The sequence below is a fragment of the Parasteatoda tepidariorum genome, chromosome 11, assembly GCF_982258835.1.
Source record: "Parasteatoda tepidariorum strain Cologne lab strain chromosome 11, Ptep-v5.0, whole genome shotgun sequence".
NCBI classification, from domain to species: Eukaryota; Metazoa; Arthropoda; class Arachnida; order Araneae; family Theridiidae; genus Parasteatoda; species Parasteatoda tepidariorum.
This window is the reverse complement of record NC_141765.1, coordinates 69,740,920-69,751,529: the sequence shown is the minus strand read 5'-3', so window position 1 is coordinate 69,751,529 and position 10,610 is coordinate 69,740,920. Positions and strand designations below refer to the sequence as shown.

The following is a 10,610-nucleotide window of genomic DNA, read 5'->3' as shown; positions in this document are numbered from 1 at the left end:
TAAGAAATTCAAGCAACTTACGGAGTTTGAACGAGGGAGGATAATCGGCCTTCGAGAAGGAGGATTTTCCTATCGCGCAATAGCAGCTCGTATGCAGCGGAACAGTTCCACAGTGATGCGAGTTTGGAAGCAGTGGACCGACGAGCACCGAACAACTCGAAAAACAGGCACTGGACGACAGAAGGTGACGTCAGAGCGCGATGATCGACACCTGCTCCGCATGGCGGTGAATGATCGCACAGCTTCCTCCAGGCAGCTGGCAGCACATTGGTCTACTGCTACAGGTGTACAATTGTCGGCTTCGTCAATTCGTCGTCGTCTGCTGCGCCGTGGATTGCGTGCAAGGGTGCCATTATACAGGATTCCCCTCACGGCGGATCATCGACGGCTGCGTCGGCAGTGGGCTCTTGAGCACAGAGACTGGCGAGCTGATTGGCACCAAGTTGTCTTTTCAGATGAATCACGCTTCAATTTGTGGACCCATGATGGCCGTGTTCGTGTTAGACGTTATGCCGGTCAACGCTGCCTTCCTGAGTGTATTATTGAACGACATAGTGGTCGAACACCCGGAGTTATGGTCTGGGGTGCGATTTCGTATCATGGACGATCCAATTTGATACGAATTGAGGGTAATCTCAATAGCAACAGATACGTCCGTGAAGTGCTACAGCCCGAAGTCGTTCCTTTCCTTCAAGGCATCCCTGGAGCTATCTTTCAGCAGGATAATGCATGCCCACATGTTGCGCGGACTGTTAGAGACTTCTGTTCAGCACAACGCATGCAACTTCTTCCTTGGCCTGCTTATTCGCCGGATATGTCGCCTATTGAGCACGTGTGGGATATGGTTGGTCGGCGTCTCACTCGTGATCCGCGTCCTGCAGTTTCCAAAGACGAACTTTGGTTGCGCATACAAGCGATATGGAATTCTCTTCCTCAAGCAGATATTCAACATCTGTTTGACTCCATGCCACGTCGTATAGCAGCACTTATTGCAGCGCGTGGTGGCTGCACCAGATACTGATTTCGGACGCTTAATTTGTTTCTTTTGTTTTGAAAATTTCATCATTTATTTGTATCAGTACAAGTCGTTTCTGCATTAAATTTCATTTGATTCTGATGATTCTTTCATGGTGTTGCATTTTCTACAAACAGCAGTTTAATATCGATACATTTTTCTAAAGTTTGAATTAACATAGTTTTTTTACATGTCAAAGTTCAAAAACTGCGAAATCCTGCACAAGACGGTATCATGTTTCACGAATTTACAGTTTATGTGTTTCCAGTGTTTCGGATATTGGTTTCTTTCTTAGCAAACAAATAAATAATTGAATATTATACATTAAGCATAGAAATCCTTTTAAGATAGTATTCATATTTTGCGTAGTCTTTAAGTAAAAAAAAATAAGACTTTCCATCTGTATCAGAAATAGGAACATTAGTCATATTGTGGATGAAATACATAATTTTTAACTGATAAAATTGTTGCTTGTGTACGCAGAAAAATCAGCTAAAATGGGCAATAAAAGATCTAATTTGGGTTGAAAGATTCTTAGGTAGGAGGTTACTAATTTGGGTTCATAATAAATTCGGTCATGACTCATGCCTGTTTTGAATATAACTGTGTATCCATTGTGGAAAAAATAACCTAAATTGGGTTAAAAAAAAAAACAAATTGAGATGAAAAATTGTTAGGTATGAGGTTAGTGAATTTTTATTCATACTAAATTGGCTCATGGCTCATGTCTGTTTTGGTTATCATTGTGTACCCATTTCGTTTATTTGAAGACCCATTCTTGACCCCCCTTTGAATCAATTTTAGGCAGTGTTAAATATCCAATGTAGATATCATAACATCCGATCTTAATACCACTTAGAACCTATTTTGGAAAATACTTAATACACATTTTAGCTATGTTGATACCTGCTTTGCACAATCCTAAACATCTTTTTCTTGACTCAGTAATTCTCTATTTCAGTGTCTCTAAAAAACTGTTTTAGGATGAATTCCATATACAATTTATATAAATTTAAATATTTTTCTTGGCATATTTATAATTTATGAATTCATTATAAATACTGATTAGCTTACAGCATCATTTACTTATTGACCTTAAAGCATTACAATAAAATTTTAACATTAAAATATATGCACGTCTAAAAATTATTCATGTTTAAAAAATATGCCAATTGGCACAATTTCTAACCAATAATAAATTAAGCAATTTTCTCAGTAATGTTTGGAAATTTCTCTATCATATTTAGACTGCTTAGAATCCTGATTTGAAACAAAATTACGATAAATATATCTCCATGTTTTGCAAAATTGCGTAGGAATTTATTCCCCCCATTACAAGAAAAAATTAATTAATAACATTTTATTATTTTGATCATTTGGATCTTCATTCGAAATAAAACTTCAAAAACAGTAAACACGAAATACAGTAAAAAGCATCAACCTATTAGTAAAGAATTATTAGTTAATCTTATTAGAGCCTGATAGAAGGGCATATACAGCATTTATAAAGTAATTCCTGCAGGCATGAATGAGAACTAGAAAAAAAGGTAGAATTATTTTTTCTTGAAGCATATTTTAGGGATTAAGATTTTTTTAATAAAAAAGAACAATGACACGCATAGAAGAACACGGCATATAATGACCCATATAATTTTTATTGAAATTTGTATGTAATTTAAGCAATCCAACAACTGCACCACAATTTGCACATTTTTAACAAAAAACTTTACTTTCAGCAACACATTGCTTAACATTTTGCTTACTGCAGGTACAACTGATGATCCAAAATAGCCGGTGCTGCCAGGCGTCGTAGGCAAAAGGTTAATATCTAGAAAGAAGGAAATTCTACATTAAGAATCCAATAAATTGCCATAATCAAATTACAGCTTTCACATCTTTATTCGTTGTGAACCATACATATAGTAGAAACATGCACTCTCTTCAGTGCCAATAACTATCAATCTAGGTGGCTCAGTCGTTTATGGAATTGTCTCCTCAATGGTTATATTTTCCAATGACAGCAAAAATAAAGTATATATTTTAATGATGCAAAATGCAAAATTTAGTACCTGAATACTGCATGTGGATATATTTTATACATAACATAAAGAGAGAAATTAGAAAATTTGCGTTGTATCCATCCGCTTGTTATCCTTACGAGGCGATGTGTTAATATTCTAAGAAGTTTCATTATTGTGAAATGTGTTTAAATTTACGCTTAATTTTACGATTCATAAGAATTTTCTGCAATTTATGAACTCCAACAGGTCCTGAGAGTAAAATAAAGGTAAGAAAATTGATATTACTACAAGAATAAAGTGTTAGGTTTGCCATGTTCTGAGTATTATCCCTTATTTGGCTATATTAGTTTACAAAAATCGCAGTTTGATTTATTTTGGATTGCATCATTGTATGCTTGTAGAGTCTCCGAATTCATTTGTTGATCGCTTAGTTGAAATTTAAATTAACAGTACGAGTGTAATGATATTTGATAACGCGCTTTTCAAGCATAGGCGTAAAAATCAATTGAAAGTAGTAATCCAGAAAGCTTACGACGAATTTCAACCCCTAGCGCCATCTATGGTTAGCTTTACACGGTCAACCATCCATATTTGGTGCCGGGAAAGCCTGGTTGGTAGGGCACTGGGCCCATGTCCAGGAGGTCATTGGTTCTATCCCCGCCGGCGAAGAAGTAAATGGTGACTGATGCACGTTAAATCCGTCGAGTCACAAAATCTTTGATGTTCACATAACAAATCAGACCTCTGGGGGTACTGACCCATAAGTTTCCTTGTCTTCTGGATTGATTCAAAATTACAAGGCTACGGAGTTGAACATTAGTAGTCGTAAACCTAAAATTGGGTCGGCTGTTCAACGACGGTAATAAAATAAATTAAAAACCATCCATATTACGCTCTTATTGGAGTTTGAAAAGGTAATATAGACGTTATTTCATTTTGAATAAGATTCAAAAATAGGTTTCCTTTCTCACGGCGTAAAGATATGCAACAATCTAATATAATTATAATTATTAGCCTAAACAAATGTTTCAAATTCATATTTGAATATCGTTATAATCATTTAAAAACATTCTTTGACTGTATTTAAGTTACTGCATCATTATTAAATATTTTAACTTAAATTAAAATTTTTTGTTTCCGTAGCTGTCGTTATAGGAATGTTATGGGAGTTATATATTCCTTTCGTATTAAAAATTATGGATTATTTTGAAGCTATAGCATCCTAATATAAATACGAACTAAACAAAATTATAAATTTCATACAGTAGAACTTAATTTTTAAATTTAAGTTTTAAATAATTTAGAAAAATGCAAAACTGTGTTAATTTGTCATAGTTATAATTCATTTATTTATTTTTTTCCTAGTTATTACGGGCAAAACGACTAAGTTGGTAAAAAAATTTTGCTTTATTTAAAAATAGGGATTTTAATTAAAAAATATTTATTTACCAAAATAGAAGTGTTAAGAGTAATATTTAAATTGGAATTTTCTGGCATGAATTAAGTCATACAGTTGCAAAACTAACAATTTCCTCAAATTTTGTGGAGTGATGCGTATAGGCCGCCTTTAGTTCTCAAACAACTTACGACCGATCAATCGGAAATTTAATTCAAGCTACCACCGGGTATTCCCTGATAAAAGTAACTTAAAGTCACTGTGGCTCAGGAATGAAGTGCTTTGCCTCCTCTCGGATTCCGCCGATCACAGTGCTGCTACGAAGCATCCTCAGTGGTAGACAGATAATGGTTTTGAATCCTCTCATCGTCGTGCTAACAGTGAGAGGTTTTCGTGGCTCCCTTCTCCACGTAACTCAAGTGCGAGTGAGTTCTTTCAAAAAAATCTTCCACGAAGATTTGTTTTAATGTTTAATCCAGGAGTTCGCTTGTCTTCTTGATTGGGTTTAAAATTGCAAGGTTGCGGAGTAGAACATTGATTGTCTTAACCTCACAGTTGGGTCTGCTGTTCAACGCCGATTCTAAAATAAAACTAAAATAAAATGGTAGTTTAATATTAGAAAAGCATTTTTTTTTAACTTCTACAACGAATTTTCAGAAAATACTTATTGCTGAAAAATAATAAACAGTTTCTTTAATCCTCAGTATTAAATGGAATGTTGTCAAGTATTCTGAACAACATTTTTCGCTTACTAGTTTACTTTAAAGTTTCAGTTTAATATGTCATTGGCTTCTCGGTGGAAACTTAAAACATTAATCTTGAAAAAAAATTGAAAGTGTAATAAATCAAAGTTTTTACTCAATAAAAGAAAAAGGATCCAAGCAATCTCTTTTTATGCGCATAGCTTGTATTTTATTCTCCATCTTGCTTGTGCTGTCACTCTAAGAGGAAAATCTATAAGTGCCTTGATTGACGACTGACATCTTATCAATCTTATCTCTTCAATCATCTAAAATCGTGATCAGATAAACAATATTGTGAAAAATGTAAAAATTATAGTTTAAAACAGTTTTCGTTAAAAAATAATGTAATTTTTTTGTTTGCTGGTGAATGCTGCTTAAAGGAAGTAAAACATGATCGGGAGCACGAAAAAAAAAAAGATTTTTTTCTGAAGTAATATATTTAATAGCAAATATATTTCAATATTTTAAACATTAAATTTATAAAAAAGCATATTGATGTTATTAAATTATAGTCGAATATTATTTAAAGTGCTTGCTCATTTATTTTTTTATAAATATTTTAAAAAGTAATGTGTATTGATATGTGCATAAATCTTTAGCTACGCTTGTTCAAAATTCTACTTTTTGAGCAGTTTGAACCTTTGTATACTTGTATATACATCTTTTATGTGTTTATTACTCCAGTTATAATTTTTCATTATATGGGAGCAGTTTTTTCATCAACTCAATTTTCATTTTTCTTTCATTATTATTTTATTTTGGACAAGAAGTTAGATTTTTTTTAAGTTAAGTTTGTCTTTATGTTATATATTATTTATGTATCATGAATTAAACTACTTCAATTGAAAACATGCTCACATATATTTATGCTAGTTTCCAGTGATGTTTTCAAGCAAAACTTTTATGCATACTAAATGTTAGAATCGAACAAATTCTGTAAATTTTCTTGGAAAAATATTTATAACTAAAAACTTATTTATTAATTTAAAATATTTAAAAAAATATTTTTAAATGTAATACGTAAACCATACGTATTATGTTTAAAATATACAATATTATGTTATATCATAGATAATGTTATGTTATACAATACGTATGTCATTTGTAACAATCATCTCGTTTTTAGCAACTAATTCATAGTGACTAGTTCATAGTGACTTTTATAAATAGAAAAAAATTTTAAAAAGAAAATAGACGCATTCCTTGTTTTCTATTTAAGTTATTCCTTGTTTTACATTTTTTTGCCTTCTTAAATATTTTATCTTCTGTCAATTTATAAAAAAAAAATATTGAGCTAAAAACTGTTTTATCTGTTTGAAAGTCTTTCTAAAATACTTTTAAGCGATTCTGAAGTTGAAGTATGTATATTACACGTAATTTAGTATCCTTAGTTTATAATTTAAAGGAAATAAAAATATGATAAAACTTTTTCACTTTTATGTATACTCATCTTGTTTTATAGCAATTAAGACCTTTCGTAACTTTTGTTAAACAAGAAGAAATTTTCAAAAAGAATATAGTACCCATCCTTACAGTCATTATTTGTTTTATACTTTTCCCTTACAAAATTTTCTTCCATTCGAAAAATACACAGACAGCAAAAGACATTTAATAAAATGTTTTTCTGTACGTTCCTTTTAACAACAAAAGAGACCCTGAACAAATGGCGTTACGAAGTATCTTAATTAACGTTCTTATTGACTGGCCATTACATGACACACAAAAGGAACGCTTAAAAATCCTACTATCCATTATCATCACTTACGTTGAATTAACCACATCTTTATAATGATCTATAATTACGTGTTCTATCAAGTAGAAATTCTACTCAGAGGAATGATGTAATGGATAGTAATGATTTTGAAAGGTATCATTGCTTGTATAAACGTATCATTCATATTTAGTGAAAGATAGGGAAAAAATTATACTTGTAAGACTGGTTAAAATCGGTTATCTTAAGATCTTAAGTTATACGTATAAACAACGCATTTGGAATTTCTTTAAATTTTATTTATAATTTGTTAGATGAGTTGTTTCTAGATTAGAAGCTTATAATTTAATATTAATTTTTAAGTAGTCATTCATATATATCATATTATTTAAACTTAAATTTAGTTTAAGTAATAGTGTGGCATGTTAAGAAACTAAGTGTGTTATTTTTTATTAATGAGTCGATTTTTTAAAAGAAAAAGAACTTGCGTCAAATTCTGCATGCTTATAGATTAATATGCCTTAATGTGATTACACATGACTTATCCTACTTAACTTTTTAAAAGTGACATCATTTATTTAATGTATCTATAATAGGAAAGCTTTGCATCATGTCATCAAGTGATACCCCGACAGAAGAACAGTTAAAAACTAAAATTTTACATATGTTTTATTTAAAACACACATTCGCGGGCATATACACAGATTTACGAATTATATTATTTGGACAAATATATTAATTAATTCATTATTCGAGTCACGTGCAAGACAAAATCATGGAAATGCCCAATTGTATTTTGACAAATTATACGAATTGTAATGATAAGAATTTTTTATTGACTAAGTTTGGCTTCAAACCAAGTTCGAATTTTTCCAGAATAATTCTATAAAAAATTATATTAAGCATAAAAATATTTTGAAAGTGTTAGAAAATTTAATTATTTATTTAAAATGAAGCACGAACTAAAAGAGGAAACACATTGCTTAATATTTAATTAAATATATTTAAAAGTTTCTATTTAATAAATTCTGCAAAAAGTTATCCCGTTTTAATCATTAAATATCTTTATGATCTTTATTTTGCAGACCAGACGACTTATGTTTACTGAATAACACCCTTCAAAGCATTCAAACAAACACAAGCATTTTAAACGTAAAGCAAAAAAACAACAACAACAACAAAATTGGGCTTATTATTAACCAAAATAAAAATTAAAGTTTTGAAAATTAATCCTATTCAATTAAATCACATATTCTTAGAAAATAATAGACTAGATGAGGTAAGCAGTATTACGTATCTTGGAAGTATAATTAACAACAAAATAGTAGTAGTAGTAGTAGTTCATTTACGTCACACTAGAGCTGCACAATGGGCTATTGGCGACGGTCTGGGAAACTTTCTTGAGGATGACCCGAAGACATGCCATCACAATTTTGATCCTCTGCAGAGGGGATGGCATCCCCGCTTCGGTAGCCCGAGGACCTGCACGTGAAGTCGAGCACTTTACTGTAGAACAGTTTAACGAGTACCAATACCGCACACCCTCGGTCCCTACGCAGACTGATCCAAGAGGTCACCCACCCGCACTCTGACCGCAGCCAGTGATGCTTGACTTCGGTGATCTGCTGGAAACCGTGTCTTAACGATTAGTCCACTGCGAGACTAACAACAAAGGAGGAACTGATGAAAATATACTAAATAAATTAAACAAAACCCGAAACAATTATGTTATTCTCAATAAATTCTGTAAAAGTAAAAATACAACAAATTCAACGAAAATTAGAATTTTCAATACTAATGTTAAATATGTCCTACTATATGGATCTGAGACATGGCACTGCAATAAAAATAGCAGGAAGAATCTTCAAGTATTTATTAATAACTTTTTAAGAAGAAGCATATCAAGTGGTTCCATAAAATTTCTAATGCAAAAATCCTTAGAAAAGCAAAGCAGAAACCGATGGGTCTAGAAATTAAAAAATGTCAATGGAATTGGATTGGTCATGTTCTACTCAAAAAAATAAAGTAAAACAAGTTTTTTATTGGAACCCTCATGGCAATAGAAAAAGAGGAAGACCTAAAAATACATGGTACAGGACGATTGTAAACGAATTGAAAACAGTAGGAAAAAAATGGAGGGAGGCAAAATATCTAGCCACAAATAGAATGAGATGGAAAGCTATAATAGAAGCAATATGCTCCTATTCGGAGTGAAAGGGAATATGTATCTGTATATAATTAATCATTAAACAAATAAGTAAACTAAGATAAAATTTAATGTTCTCAACTATAAAATTTGCGATCAGACTTAAAAAAGCAATCATAAAAAATTTTATAGCTTGTTCCTTGTTTAAAAAATGACTTTAACCGAAATTTACAGACATGACTGTTTATAGATAGAAAAAAATTTACTGAAAAACTGAAAATGATTATTTCATATTTTTCTCGAAGGTTAACTTAGCTTAATATATTATTATTTCTTTCGTTAGGTTACTCATTCGTTCACGTAATTTCATTAACGAAGAGTTCGAAAATGCAGAATCAGTTGAAAATCGAATATCTTTAAAATTGAGTTTATAAAAATCGTTTAAAGAAAAAGTTATTTGAATTAGTATTTAATTTAAAATCCAATAAAGATAAGGGATGCAAAAGCATGATACTTTCTTAATTACAGTTCGGAAAATAAAGTATAACTCAATTACAGGGAACGGTTCATAAAATTTAATTTATTTGAATGAGATAAAATTCTGACGTAATGCAATACGTACTTTTACATTTTTAATACTGTTTTTTAATCCTTTTTTCTTATAACTTCAATGAACCGTATATAATGACGTCATATATCCTTATAACAAATATTAAAAATATTTCTTGAAGGTATCATCTTATCAAAATTAAAGTTTACATTTTTATTTACCTAAAATTTGTATATAAATGCAAAGTTATTGACTAAAATAAAATAAAAAATTGCATTAATTTGCATAAACTATTGAAAATATAATTGAAAAATGAACAAATAATGAAACACATTTTAAACACATTTAAAATTATAAAAGTATTTCTAGAAGGTATCATCTTACATAAATTAAAGTTCACATTTTTATTTACCTAAAATTTGTATATAAATGCAAAGTTATTGACTGAAATAAAATAAAAAATGGTATCGATTTGAAAAAACTATTATTGAAAATATAATTGAAAAATTAACAAATAATGAAACACATTTAAAACACATTTAAAATTATAAAAATATTTCTTGAAGGTATCATCTTATCAAAATTAAAGTTTGCATTTTTGTTTACCTAAAATTTGTATATAAATGCAAAGTTATTGACTAAACAATTGTATAGTCCCATTTTCAAATTTTCGCCGCTGATTTAGAGCAGAATTTTTTTTAATTGCTGATTTTACACAAAAGAAATAGTAGCACTTCGTCTTATCAAAATGTAGCCATAAAATCAGGAATTAAATTAACTTAGAACAAAATTAAGAAACGCTAAGATTAGTTTTGTTTATCAGAAAAATTGAATTTTTAGTTCATATTTCATCATAATTCATTCACGAAAAACAGCTGATAAACGTATGGAACATACCTATAACAATCAGTAACAACTTAATGGAAAAGCGGATGTCTGTAAATACATCTAAAGCAATGAAGATAAAATAAAATGTAGCCATAAAATCAGGAATTAATAAAGATAAATCGACATAAAACAAAATTAAG

General features: G+C 30.5%; 1 long non-coding RNA gene across 1 annotated transcript; it reads right to left on the bottom strand.

The window, feature by feature from the left end:
• Positions 1-2,651: 2,651 nt before the first annotated feature.
• LOC107453662 (uncharacterized) lies at positions 2,652-10,610 on the bottom strand. Its single transcript, XR_015430277.1, has 3 exons — positions 10,480-10,610; positions 5,291-5,441; positions 2,652-2,843 (listed from the first exon to the last, which is right to left on the bottom strand). It is a non-coding gene; the product is annotated as an uncharacterized LOC107453662 (long non-coding RNA).